The sequence below is a fragment of the Canis lupus genome, chromosome 15 (genome assembly GCF_048164855.1).
Source record: "Canis lupus baileyi chromosome 15, mCanLup2.hap1, whole genome shotgun sequence".
NCBI classification, from domain to species: domain Eukaryota; kingdom Metazoa; phylum Chordata; class Mammalia; order Carnivora; family Canidae; genus Canis; species Canis lupus.
Window position 1 is genome coordinate 17,190,935 of NC_132852.1, and position 11,946 is coordinate 17,202,880.

The 11,946-nt window shown below is 50.2% G+C and overlaps 1 protein-coding gene across 7 annotated transcripts in view; it reads right to left on the minus strand.

Annotated features, from left to right (window-relative positions):
- The window catches only part of FAT1 (FAT atypical cadherin 1), a 126,998-nt gene extending 116,090 nt beyond the window's left edge, over nucleotides 1-10,908 (minus strand). For 4 of the 7 annotated variants that reach the window (XR_012007497.1, XR_012007498.1, XM_072776080.1 and 1 more), the window contains exon 1: nucleotides 10,516-10,908. The gene's annotated coding sequence lies outside the window, so the exon portion shown is untranslated. Of the gene's footprint in view, nucleotides 1-1,896; nucleotides 2,180-7,793; nucleotides 7,916-9,637; nucleotides 9,992-10,515 lie in introns of those variants that run through there. The other 3 variants (XM_072776079.1, XM_072776077.1, XM_072776078.1) reach the window with 3 other exon arrangements.
- Between the last annotated feature and the right edge of the window lie 1,038 nt (nucleotides 10,909-11,946).

Sequence of the window (11,946 nt, forward strand, 5' to 3'; positions counted from 1 at the left end):
CTGTGATTAGAATCAACTGTTAAAGGAAATCCTTTTGATCAGGGGGGGAAAAAAGTCCGCTTTTAAGTAGGAGATATTGTTAACATTTTGGTAACATAACCCGGAACTGTGAACTCAGGGTCTGCTATAAAATGCCACCATCAAAGAAACAGTGGCTATTCCTCTATGCAGAACAAATAGTTAAGGCTGAAGGGGGAAGAAAAAGACTCAAAAAAGATACTAATACCATTTCATCTGAGAAGTACATTACCTAGAGTTCATGCTTATGAAAATTAAAATGATTTTAGCTGAAGGCTACACTTTGATATTTAGAAGGTGATCATACTACTTGAACTCACAGTAAGTTAGGATTTCTTCGACGCGTTTTGCGAAGTGAAAATCAGGAGTGTTTACTTAGTTCAGCCCTTATGGAAAAGGGCCTCAGGTCCAAAGCTGAAATATCTTTAGCACAGATTTCTGAAAATCCATAAATGAGAGAAAAATAATTTTTCCACTAGAAATCGGATATTAACATGCTCATATTTCTTCATTAGGGAGACCTTCACGTCAAGTATTCCAAGTCAATTACTGTGACTGCAAATTCTTTGCAAAACAGGACGCAGCCCCAGTGCTGCGAAAAATTCAAATACTTAGATCTAAAGCTGAAGATTGAGAAATGTTTCATAGGCTTCTGAGACAGGATTATGTGGGACGCAGCATTACACATGCATAAAATCTATTAAATGTTGTACATTCATTATTTAGAGGTCCCAATTCTTAACACACCATTAGCCCTCCAGACTATAGGGAAACAGTATCAATTCCACCTGTGATGACAAAAATACACAAAAATATTCACATGAAGAACTCTGTGCTCCCTCAGCGTGCTCTCCCACATACTCCCATTCTGTATCAGCAGCAGTAAGAGCGTCACTTATTACTGAAACTCAGAGCTTAATGTTCAGTTTGAACAGCGTCACATTTTAAAAGTACTTTTGATTTTGAAGATGTCTAAACTGCCCAGAAGATTACGTTTTCAAAGAAAAACGTCACAGAGTTGTCAAAGACAACGATATGAAATGTGACTTTTTAAAAAATATTGTCTATTAGGGGATCCCTCCCTGGGTGGCTCAGCGGTTTGGTGCCTGCCTTTGGCCCAGGGACTGATCCTGGGCACCTGCGATCAAGTCCCACATGGGGCTCCCTGCATGCAGCCTGCTTCTCCCTCTGCCTGTGTCTCTGCCTCTGTCTCTCATGAATAAATAAATAAAATCTTTTTTAAAAACACTGTATATTAAATAAACATTTAATGGTCTCTAAAATCATTTCATAAGAGTCAAAAAAAGAGATTGTATCGTACTAAGGAAGGCTGTTTCTCAACTATAACCAATTCACAGCTTCCTAACATTTACAAGAGGAAAAATAAATCATTTTCCTAATAAATTATAATAGCCATGAAGAGTACTTTTAGAAGCATTCATTGTTACCCCGTGAAATTAATGGGTGGATCTTTATTTTCTGGGTGCACACTAGATCTTTGTAAGCCGTGTTAAGATGTTTGTCAGTCAGAATAGGGGTGGGGGGGGCCCAGCTATGAAGCCAGAACTGAACAGCAGCCGTAGGCTTCGTATGTATCATTTAACTGCTTCTGGTAATTCTGCATGTTGTTAGTTCTGATTGGAGCTGCAATAAGTCTGATTACCCTAAGCAATGACTTGATTTAAATACTGCCTTCGAATGATCAACAACTGATTCCAATTTAACTCAGAGCCGTCTTCGACCTACTGACAGCGAGAACTCCAAGCCTCTCCCCTCAGCACAGGATAACTTTTTTTCCAGAACTTAAGACCTTAAGGAAGTTAAAGAGACCTCCTCCTTTTTAAGTGGCCTCCATAGAAAATCTGCTGTGTAATTTACCTGCTTTGAGCCCACGAAACCTCTCGAGGTATGTGAAGAGGACGGTCTCCGGCTGTTCTGTGCTACTTGACATCAAAGACGAGACGGACGGAAGCGGCGGCGTAGGCCCTTCTGGCTGCGCTAGGGAGGCCCAGCTACTCCCTTTCCTCTCCTGCTTCTACAGACAAGACATGACCCCTATGTGTTACTCACCCTCCAACCACTTTCTCCTCACCCAGGCTCCAGGGCAAACACTGCTCACAGAGAAGCTCCATAAACACAGTTTACGCCTCTAAGATCCTCTCACCTAATGTATTTTTCTCTGCAAAGAGGAATCCTTTAAGTGTCACCTTCACGGGGCAGCCGGTAATTAACACTGGCCACTTCCCCCCACTCCCAAATCAGGGAAGGGTTACTCCTGGCCAAATTACGATTACAGTCATTTCTGGGTACACGTACAGGTATTTCACTACATGATGGATCAGGAATGTGGATGTTCCGTGTAAGGTTAGAAAATGGAAAGGCACCACGTAGAAAGTCCCTCCTCTCCCTCTCCCTGAAATGCTCTCTTCCCCTGTTCCCCCTTCTTCTCACCTCGCAGAAGGGATGGGACCCGACCAGCTACAAATAAAGACGCCCTCCAGGGCCGTAGGACGCTGCCTCTTCTGAAGCTCTCCCCTAAATCATCACTCCCTCCCGAACACCACACTCAACGACTCCATCACAACAGGCCCCTGTTGCAGCGTCTACACACACCCATCCCTACTTAAGAACAAACTTTATTCCAACCTTCACTTCCTTCAAACTCACACCTTAGGTTTCTCTTTCTCGTTCAGGGAAAATTCTAAAAACATTCTTGCTCAGGGCTACCTGACTTCTGCCTCCTGTAAAGAGGCCATCTCTACCCTTGACTGCTCTGCAGGGCCTCACACCCATCCTGGCAACACAAACCGCTTCTCCCGGTGTCGCAAGCCAATGTCAGATCAGATGCCCTTTCCTCAGCACTCCCTGACTCAATGTCACACTGCTCACGCCACCACCAGCCCCAACACCGCTGTGTCCTTTACATGTCACAGACTGCCTAACACGTGGCAATCCACCACATGTAGAAGATGAAGGGCTCAGTTTCCCTGATTCTCTTCCAACACTCTTTTATACTCTCACCTTCACCGTTTGCCATTACAAACCTCTTCCATCTCTTTTAACACATGTCTAAGGTATTGTCCTTAAAGACCTCATCCAATCAGACCTCATGCCCTGATTGTAAAGGATCGTTCTGGAATCCCGCATTCCAGCCTTAACCTCCCCCTCAAGAGCGGGCACACTCTTCCTGAGATACCATCGGACCTATGTGACACTGCCTCTCACCCACTCCCAGTTGCAAAACACCAGCCATTCCACCCTATTTTTCCATTGTACATTTCTATGCCAGAAGAGTTTCGACACTTCCCAAATCACAAATCACTCAGGCTTGCAATCCAAGAAATCAAGTAAGAAAGACGGGGCTGGCAAACATAAAAATGTGATCTAGCCCTGGCTTTGTCCCTAACCGACAGTGAGGATTCAAGGAAGTTAGCTAACCTTTGGAATCCATTTCTTTATTTGGAAAACTAGAGACTGTACTAAAATCTTTAAGGGTGCCTGGGTGGCTCCATGGGTTAAGCGTCTGCTTTGGCTCAGGTCATGATCCCAGAGTTCTGGGATCGAGTCCCAAGTGGGCACCCTGCTCAGTGGAGAGTCTACTTCTCTCTCTCTCTCCCTCTCCCCCTGCTCGTGCTTTCTAACAAATAAATCTTTAAAAAAATCTTTACAGCCTCCTCCCACCAGAGACTTCTCTGCTCCCCACCCTGCCCCCACCACTTCCTTCTTTCACACACATGATCTTTTATTTCTAACTACCAAACCTCCGTTATCTAAAGTTATTGAGACTTCTCAAAAATTGTTCCCTTTCTCTTCCTGCTGTTGCCATCTAGTCCTTATTTATATTTGCTCAAAGGATTTCCTAGCTTTCCAGTATTTCTGCTTTGTGGCCCCTTTACTACTCAACCTATGGGCCACAACCAAATCTATCTCATGAAAACTTCTTTGCAATATCAGCCCCTAGTTTGCAAATATTCAGTGTTTCCCCTTAGCCTGCTTATTTTATGAAGTATATTCTTCTTGGCCTTATAGTAAAGATCTCTTATAATTTTACCTCTACCTGCTTTACTAACTGAATCTCTAATTTACTTACTTTCTCTTTCAAACCAAAAAGGCATCCTCCCCACAGGCTGGGAACAACCAAGCTGTCCAGAGCAGATGACACCGCCTAGTGGTAACGGCTCCAAACTCGTAAGATTTCCATCCCCTGCCTTCTTAGAAAAGGAAAGCTGAACATGATGTTTTTTTCTGCCCTTCATTCCTCACATTTATTTTTTTTTAAAGATCTTATTTATTTATTCATAAGACACACAGAGAGAGAGGCAGAGACATAGGCAAAGGGAGAAGCAGGCTCTGTGGGGAGTCCGATGCAGGACTCGATCCCAGGACCCCAGGATCACACTCTGACCAACCCTGAGACACCCAGGTGTCCCACATTTAGTTATTTTCACCTCTCTCTTCTTTCCTTCCCTTCTTAGCGCCTACCCCCATAAAAAAAGGAAAAAAAAAAACTATCCTGTCTATAAAACAATGTAAGCCCAAGTCATAGATTTTCTATGTTCTACTTGCACAAAAGTTGTAAGGCATGTTAAAACGGGTTTAAGGAGGCATTTATAATAAACCAATCAATGCTTTTCCTAAAGATGACATGGTATGCTTTGGCATGCCACAAATCATGTCACAACTAAAGTTTCTCCGATCTGCTTTCCACACGTCATTTCCTGTCCTTGAATTATTCCCTTCTGATTCACTCTTCCCTCAGAAATCACCCTATCCTAATATCCATCTCGGCACCCATGCCCAGCTCACCAAGGTGCTGGGGTGAGCCAACCTGCCCTTACCATGCTGGATACAACCGACTGCTTACTTGTCCTCCCCCACTGGACTGTAAACTCCTTGACGGCAGGCAGTGTGATTTGTTCACCTTGTTATCCTGTGTCTGGCCCAACGTTGGGCATAGAGGAGATCCACGGTTGCTGAGTGCATGGAGACTGGAAGGCAGGACTCAAGTAGGGGAGGGAAGGGAAGGAGGGATAACATGGGGAAATACACGTCCATCCTGAAATTAGCAGAAAATCCAGGTGCAATCACCAGGCCAGTAACGACAGTGCAGATGGCTGCCCTGGAGATGGCTCCGATTTCTAGCAGCTGAGAAAGAGGTCACCACCCACCTCAAAATGCTTCCAAATTGGCTGTAAGAGATGCCAGATCAGTTTCTGTGATGCAGAGCTTATTTTGAAGCGCTATGCTCAGTCTATGAAGGATAAGAATTAAATACTGCCTGATTTTCCTAGTTTGTAGAAAGGCATTTAACTATAGATTTATCTCCACACATATAATAAACTTTGGCAATTGAGCAAGAACTTTGGCAATTTTATTTAAATCTGGGACTCAAAGAAAGTTTAAAAAAAAAAACTTTACAATGTGAAATATACAGATTCTTCATCGGATGGAATACAACTTGAATCAGAAGACAAAATGGCAACTCACTCATCTTAGAAGGAGTGAATCATCTAGAATAACATTTCAAAAACTCCTTTCCAGTGCCTTAGGATAAACTAACACTTGCAAATTGACCAATTAAGTGAGACAAAAAAAATACAGTTTGGCTTCATCATCTATATAATTTGGTCAAAAGCAAGCTTACCTACTGCAATTTCCCACTCATAAAGATTAAACAGACACCTAGCCTTATGGCTTCCTGCTATTAACTCAGGTCCTTTAGGCCACAAATTAGGCCACTGAGACATTTAATGCAACAATAATGCACTAATTTGATTCAGTTTACTGAGTCTATGTAAAATCAGCCAAACTTCGGTGGAAAACAGGTGGTGGCAGACTTGATAGGGAAGTTATTAAATAACCCGTAAGATCCCTTTCACCTCTAACATTCAAAGAAATAACTGCTTCAGAGGTGGCTCAAGAGCTAAGTCTACAGAAATGCACTAAAGAGGCAGGGGAGCTGGGGACCAAAAACCATATTAGTTTACACATAATTTTCAGATCCGCCTTTTGGCACTTGTCCACAACATGGATTAAATGATATATTAGCATGATGATAACCCACTGGGGGAACTTCTAGTGACTAATTAAAAGATACAAGGAATATACAGGTGGCCTGAGCACTTTTATTGAGTCCCCTAACAATCTCACTTCCTTTCAGAGTGACAAAGAATTTGGCTCACTTAAGATGTTCCTTTTTCAAGAACTGGGTTCCCTAATGCACACTCTATTCAAATCAAATCTTAATGCTGAACTTGTTACATACCATGTTTGCCTTAACCTAGAGTTATACCAAGTGCTTTCTTTTTAAATTATGTAACGCTTCAAGTATTTTAAAATCCATTTTAAAGTCTACTACTGCACCAAGTACCAGAGGAATAGTTCTAGATGTCCTTTTAAAATTCAAAAATAAAGCCAAATATATATATGATAGTACTAAGGTACACAACTGCAGAAACATTTTCATGAGTAACTGTAACAACTGGACATGTTGGGTAACAACCACAACGCTTCAGAATAATATGGAAAAATAGTACCAGAACCTACTTTTCACTCGTGTGGATACCTAAAATCTATGTCCCAAAACGCAGAGCCTTAAGAGGCTGCCTTTATAAAAGATAAGATCATTTGCCTTTCAAATTTTTTCCAATTTTAACAGTCACTGTAAATATCCAATATAAAGAGAAAAAAAAAAAAAAGTAAAATCAAATCTACCAAGCACCAGTTCAACAAAAGCCACTTAATGAATCCGTAGTTCAAACACATGCAAAGAAGAAAAAAAAAAAAAAAAAAAACTTGAGTTCATAAAAAATGTTTGAGTTTACTTTCCTAATGCATACAATTGCGTCCTTGTTTTTCAAAGCTCTGCAATTCATATCAGTGGGAACAACAACAACAAAAAAAAAAATCTCACGGAGACCACAGAAAGCTTGCTGGAAGAAGGCACTCTGAGTCAAAAAAAAAAAAAAAAAAAAAAAAAGCAACGAAGAATGAGAATCCCTCTCTTAAAAAAAAAAAAGACCTTCCAAGTTTCTCTTCTAGGGGAAAAAAAAAAAAAGACCTTCCAAGTTTCTCTTCTAGGGGAAAAAAAAAAAAAAAAAAGTGGTAGTAAGCAGCGCCTTTCGCAGAGGTCGGGCCCCGCCGTTGATCAATCGCACCGACCCGGCCCGCGCTCACCCGGGGGCACCGCAGCCTCCGAGCCGCGCTCCCTCGGGGCGCGAACATCTAGGAGGAGAGGAGGGCCCGGGGCTGCACGCGAGGCTCCCGCAGCTCCCGCTACCGGCCTCTGCTTTCGGGTCACCCACGCCGGGATCTCCCGTAAACCGCAAGAACGAGCCTCCGGGCGAGATCAGTTAAGCCCTCGGCGCGCACGGGCGTCGCCGGGGAGGGCGGCGGAGTTTCCGAGCTCCCGGGCGCCGCGGAAGTCCGCGCCCTGCGGCCGCCGCTCGCCTCCCTGCAGCGGCCCGGGGCCAGCCCGGGGCGCCCGGTGCAGCCCGGCCCTCGGCCCGGTAATCCCCATTCGGCTCCCGCTGCAAACCATCCCCTCCCGCCCGAGCGCCGAGCTCGTCCCGAACTTCCCGAGCGGGCAGGCGCCGCGGCTCCGTCCCGGGGGGCAGCGGAGCCGGCGTGCAGCAGCGCCTTCCCCGGCCCCCGCGGCAGCGCGGCGCGGGAGCCCCAGGCCGGCCGCCCCCGGAGCTGCGAGTTGCACAGCCTCGCTGCGCGCCCCCGCCCGGGTCACCCGCCCTCCAGCCCAACTTCGATTCTATCAAACTTACGGCAAAGTTGGCCCCAAGTGGCCGCGGCGCTCCCGGGGACGCGCGCCCCGTCGCCTCAGCGCGCCCGCGGGCGGGGACGGGGGCCCCCGGGGGCCTCGGCGGGCCGGCGGGGCCGCATGGCGCGGGCGGCCCTCGTCGCTGTCCGCGCGCCCCGGCTCGGCCCGCGGCTCGCCGCCCCCGCGTCCCCCGGCTCGGCGCCGGCAGGTATCCCTCCGCCCGCGGCCACGCCCGCCAGCGCCGGCGCTCGTTTCTGCGGCGCGGAAACTCGGGGCCGACTCTCCCCGGCGGCCGGACCGCGCGCCCGCGGGTCCCGGAGCCCCTCGCCGACTGCCCCGAGGACACCCGCCGGGGCCCGGCGCGTGACCCTGCGCCGCTCCGGGGAGCCGCGAGGGGCCGGCCCTAGCGCGGCCCTGGGTTACGGCCGGCACCCCGACAGTGCACGGGAATGCGCATGGGAGGCTTCCTGCTGGGAAAGGGGAAAACAGTTTAGCTTAAGGGAAAAAAAGAAGAAGAAGCCAGCTCTGGCTAATAGAGCTTTTCTGGGTTCCCTTTACAGTCTCTAGAACCTTCAGGGAATTCCTAAATCTGCATTTGAAAGCCTCCGTTCTGGGTCTGCGGTTGCCCCGTGGAATAAAAATCTTCCCAGAGGTCTCCAAAGGAATGCGGTCAGATCGGGTCCACTTCCTCCTTCCCTCCACCCGCAGATCCAGGGAGAATGAAAGCGCCTCCTCCGCCACCTCTTTGTGCGGAGCTGCTGAAACCCCGTAACCTCGCGACCCCGGTAACCGCACCCCAACGCCAGCCTCTTCCGGCGGGGAGCCCCCCCCCAGCAGCCCAGACTCCCACGTCTGCGGGACAAAAGGCTGCTGCTGTGCCGCCTCGTGCGCTGCCCCAAGCCGGCGAGTCCACCCCACAAACTGTGAACCCAACCTCACGTGAAACTACGAGGTCCCCAAGGGAGAAGGGGAAGCCCCGGGCGCCTGGGCGCCCCACTCGGCGGAGCGCGCCCCCACCCGCCGCACCCCAGGCCCGAGCGCGCAGGTCCCGGGGGGTGGGAGCCGGTCCTCCGCGCCCGCAAATCTCCAGGCGCCCGCCCCGCACAGCTGACGCTCGGCTGGAGCCCGGAGAGCTCCGGGGGTTGGAAAACAGCCCAGGGAGGAGGGAGGACACGACCTCGGAAAGTTTGTGGGACTCGAACATTTAACACTGCGAGGACAAAGGGGTCTGATTTGCCCCGGCACCGGGGGAGGGGGCTGCAGGGGGAACTGCGAGGCAGATGCGGGCGAGGGGGAGTCTAGGGTTAGAGGGAGAAATTCCTTGGTTCAAAGTTAACGCAGCCTCCTCTTAAACCATCCTAAAGAAGGTGCTTGGGGGGAAAAAAAAAAGTGTCTAGCAGGTCATGGCTGGGAAGGAAAAATAATGCCTGCAGAATGAATGGTGCGGATTCGCAGCACTATTGCTACGCTGCGCATTATTTGGAAAACGCATAAACTCACACGCCCCGCAAACACCATCATCCAGACACTCGGCCGTGGCCATGAATGCGCCAAGTGCGCCCGGAGTTACAGGTCAATTTTATACATGCAGCACCTCAAAATAGGTGCCCTGATCTCCAAGCTCTCCCGGCTTGCGCCTCTTGCCGAATCCCAACTCTCGGCAAATCACAGTCACACAAGAACACCGACAGTTTGCTGGGGGAGGGGGGCAAGGGTGGGAGGGGAAAGAAGAGAGCAGAAAGTAAAAAGACATCATCATCCTGGAACATAAAAATCACAAGATGCCTTCAAGGGCGCAAAAGAATTCCCGAAGACAATTACCATTCACTGATAAACCAAAACCCTTACTCGAGCTAGAACAGCTGTCTGGGAATCCCGGTTTTCCAGCCTCGCCGCGAAACCTAATCGCCTGGAAGAAGTTGCACTTTTTCGCCACAGGAACAGCCGAGAGCCAGAGATGGAGGTTTCCGACTCCGGCGCTGCCACGTTTTTTCGGCTCTTCTGAGCCCTAACGAAACGAGATAGAGATGCCTCTGGTGCTACCATCGAGTCACCTTCACAGGAAAGGGAAACGTAGCTCAGGCTCCACGTTTGTCCTTGCCACAGTTGGTCCTCCCTAGCCCTGTCCCCAAAGGTTTTTGCAAATTAGGGGGATTAGGGGACGGTGCCTGCAAACAAAAAACGCTTTCTGCCAGCACCGCTTCTCCAACCAGGCCGCCGAAGGCCGGTATTTGAAAATTAAGGCAGCGAATGGGCTGGAGCGGGTGGTTAAGCGGAGGCTGGGAGCTCACGCCCACGTCCCGGGAGCGCCCGGCAGGTCCAAGTTCTCGGTCCGCGCGGAGCCCGGCAGGGACCGCGCGCCTCGCCGGGGGCCCGGACTAGAGGGCGCTGCGCCCCTGCAGATCGCGCGGCCGCGAGGTGCGCCCTCCCTGGGCACCATTTCTATAATGTTACATTCGAAATAATGCACAGACAGCATAGCTTCTCAAGTTCTTTTGAGCGGTGCTATGTATGTATTTCATGAATTCCGAAAACCTGCGCACACGGATCTTCCCATTCCCGAGCCGCGTGCGTCCGGAGCGCTGTGCGGCTCGCCAAGAAGAGCGAGCCTGTAGGATGCACACGCTTCCCTGCACTAGCTAGCTCGGGACCAACGACCCCCCACGTAATCTCATTTGCGTTTAAACTTCAATACAAAAAGGCTTGCACTACACAAAAGAACTCACCAGTCCAGCCCCTCGGGTCCGTGGGCGCCGGCTCCAAAGTCCCCCGGCAGCTCCGTAATGCGCACGCAAATTCGGGTTATCCGTTAAAAGCCGTCCCTGAAGTCCCAACTTTGCCTCCCTCCGATCTTCAGCACGTCCCCAGCGGGCGTGCGATGCGCCCGCGCGGCCCGGACCCAGGTGGCCACATCTCCGGAGGCTCCCGTCCCGGGTGGAAAGTTGGGCACCCAAGGCAGGAGGGCGACAGGGGAGTGCGCGAGGGCCACGGACCAGGGCCGGGGAGAAGCCAAGTTTGTCGGGACTTGCCCAGGCAGCGAGCCGCCGAGTTTAGGAGTTGCGGCCGGGAACTGCGGCGGATCGCCGCCTCTTTCCCCGCTCCCTCCCTCTTGGAGGCGCTGGGGGAGGGGAGGTGACGTCAGCGCCCCGCCTCGCCCCCCGCCCCGCGGCGCGGCCGGGATTCTCCTGCGGGGTCCGCCTCCCCGACCGGCGCGGCGAGCGAGCGGGAGGCTGGGGCGGCCTCCGCTGCCGCAGCGCCGTCCGCCCCGAGGCGCGCGTCCCCCTGCACCGGCGCCGCGGCTCCGGAGCGGCCCCGGGGTCCGGCTTGGCGAGCCCCCCGCCCCCCCGCGGCGCTCCCCGCGCGTGCAACTGCAGGTGATGCTCTCCCCCTCCTGCAGCTGAAATTCCGTCGCGACGTGTCGCCGGCCGGGTGTGTGCAGGGCGGAAGCTAGAAGGGTCTCTGCAGACTTGGCCTGGACGACTTCGACTTTGGGGCCCTCCAACTTCTGGATGTGATGTATTTTTAAATAGTTCTTAGGCTCTGGCGCTGTTTGTGGTCTTTGTGTTGAAAATCACAGAGCCATGTTTTAATTTTCAAGTCCTTTCCAAGAGCGCCTACGGTTTTTTTTTTTTTTTTTTTTTTTTTTTTTTTTTTACACGAAGCGTGTAAGGTTCCGAGGGGTGTGGGCGGGAGACGGAGGAGGAGCCAGTTTTTAATGTGTCTTACAAATCATCCACAGTGATAGGGGCCATACACAAATCAGTCGTAATGTAGACTAGGATAAATGCAAGCACTGCTGAAATTCCATTTATAAATGATCGCATCGCTTTTCTGTAAGCGTCCAGGCGCATGGAAAAGATCTACGGTGGAATGGGTTTGGGTTTGTTTTTTTGCTTTTTTTTTTTTCCTTAATGCCGCTAAAGTAGCAAAATAAAATCTCTCCTGAACGGCGTGAAATGTCCAGGGAGCCATTGCTGTGAGTTGACACTGGCCACAGAGGTTGGCGTTAAAATTCATAGAACCCTGGAAAGGGTGAGGACGCGGGGAGCCGGGTCTATCAATACGTTTGCAGCCACGGATGTAAATCTGCTGGTCTGTTTAGCTGATCCGTCTCTTTGAAAGGTAAAGAGCAAAACCCTGAGGACACGGGAAACAAG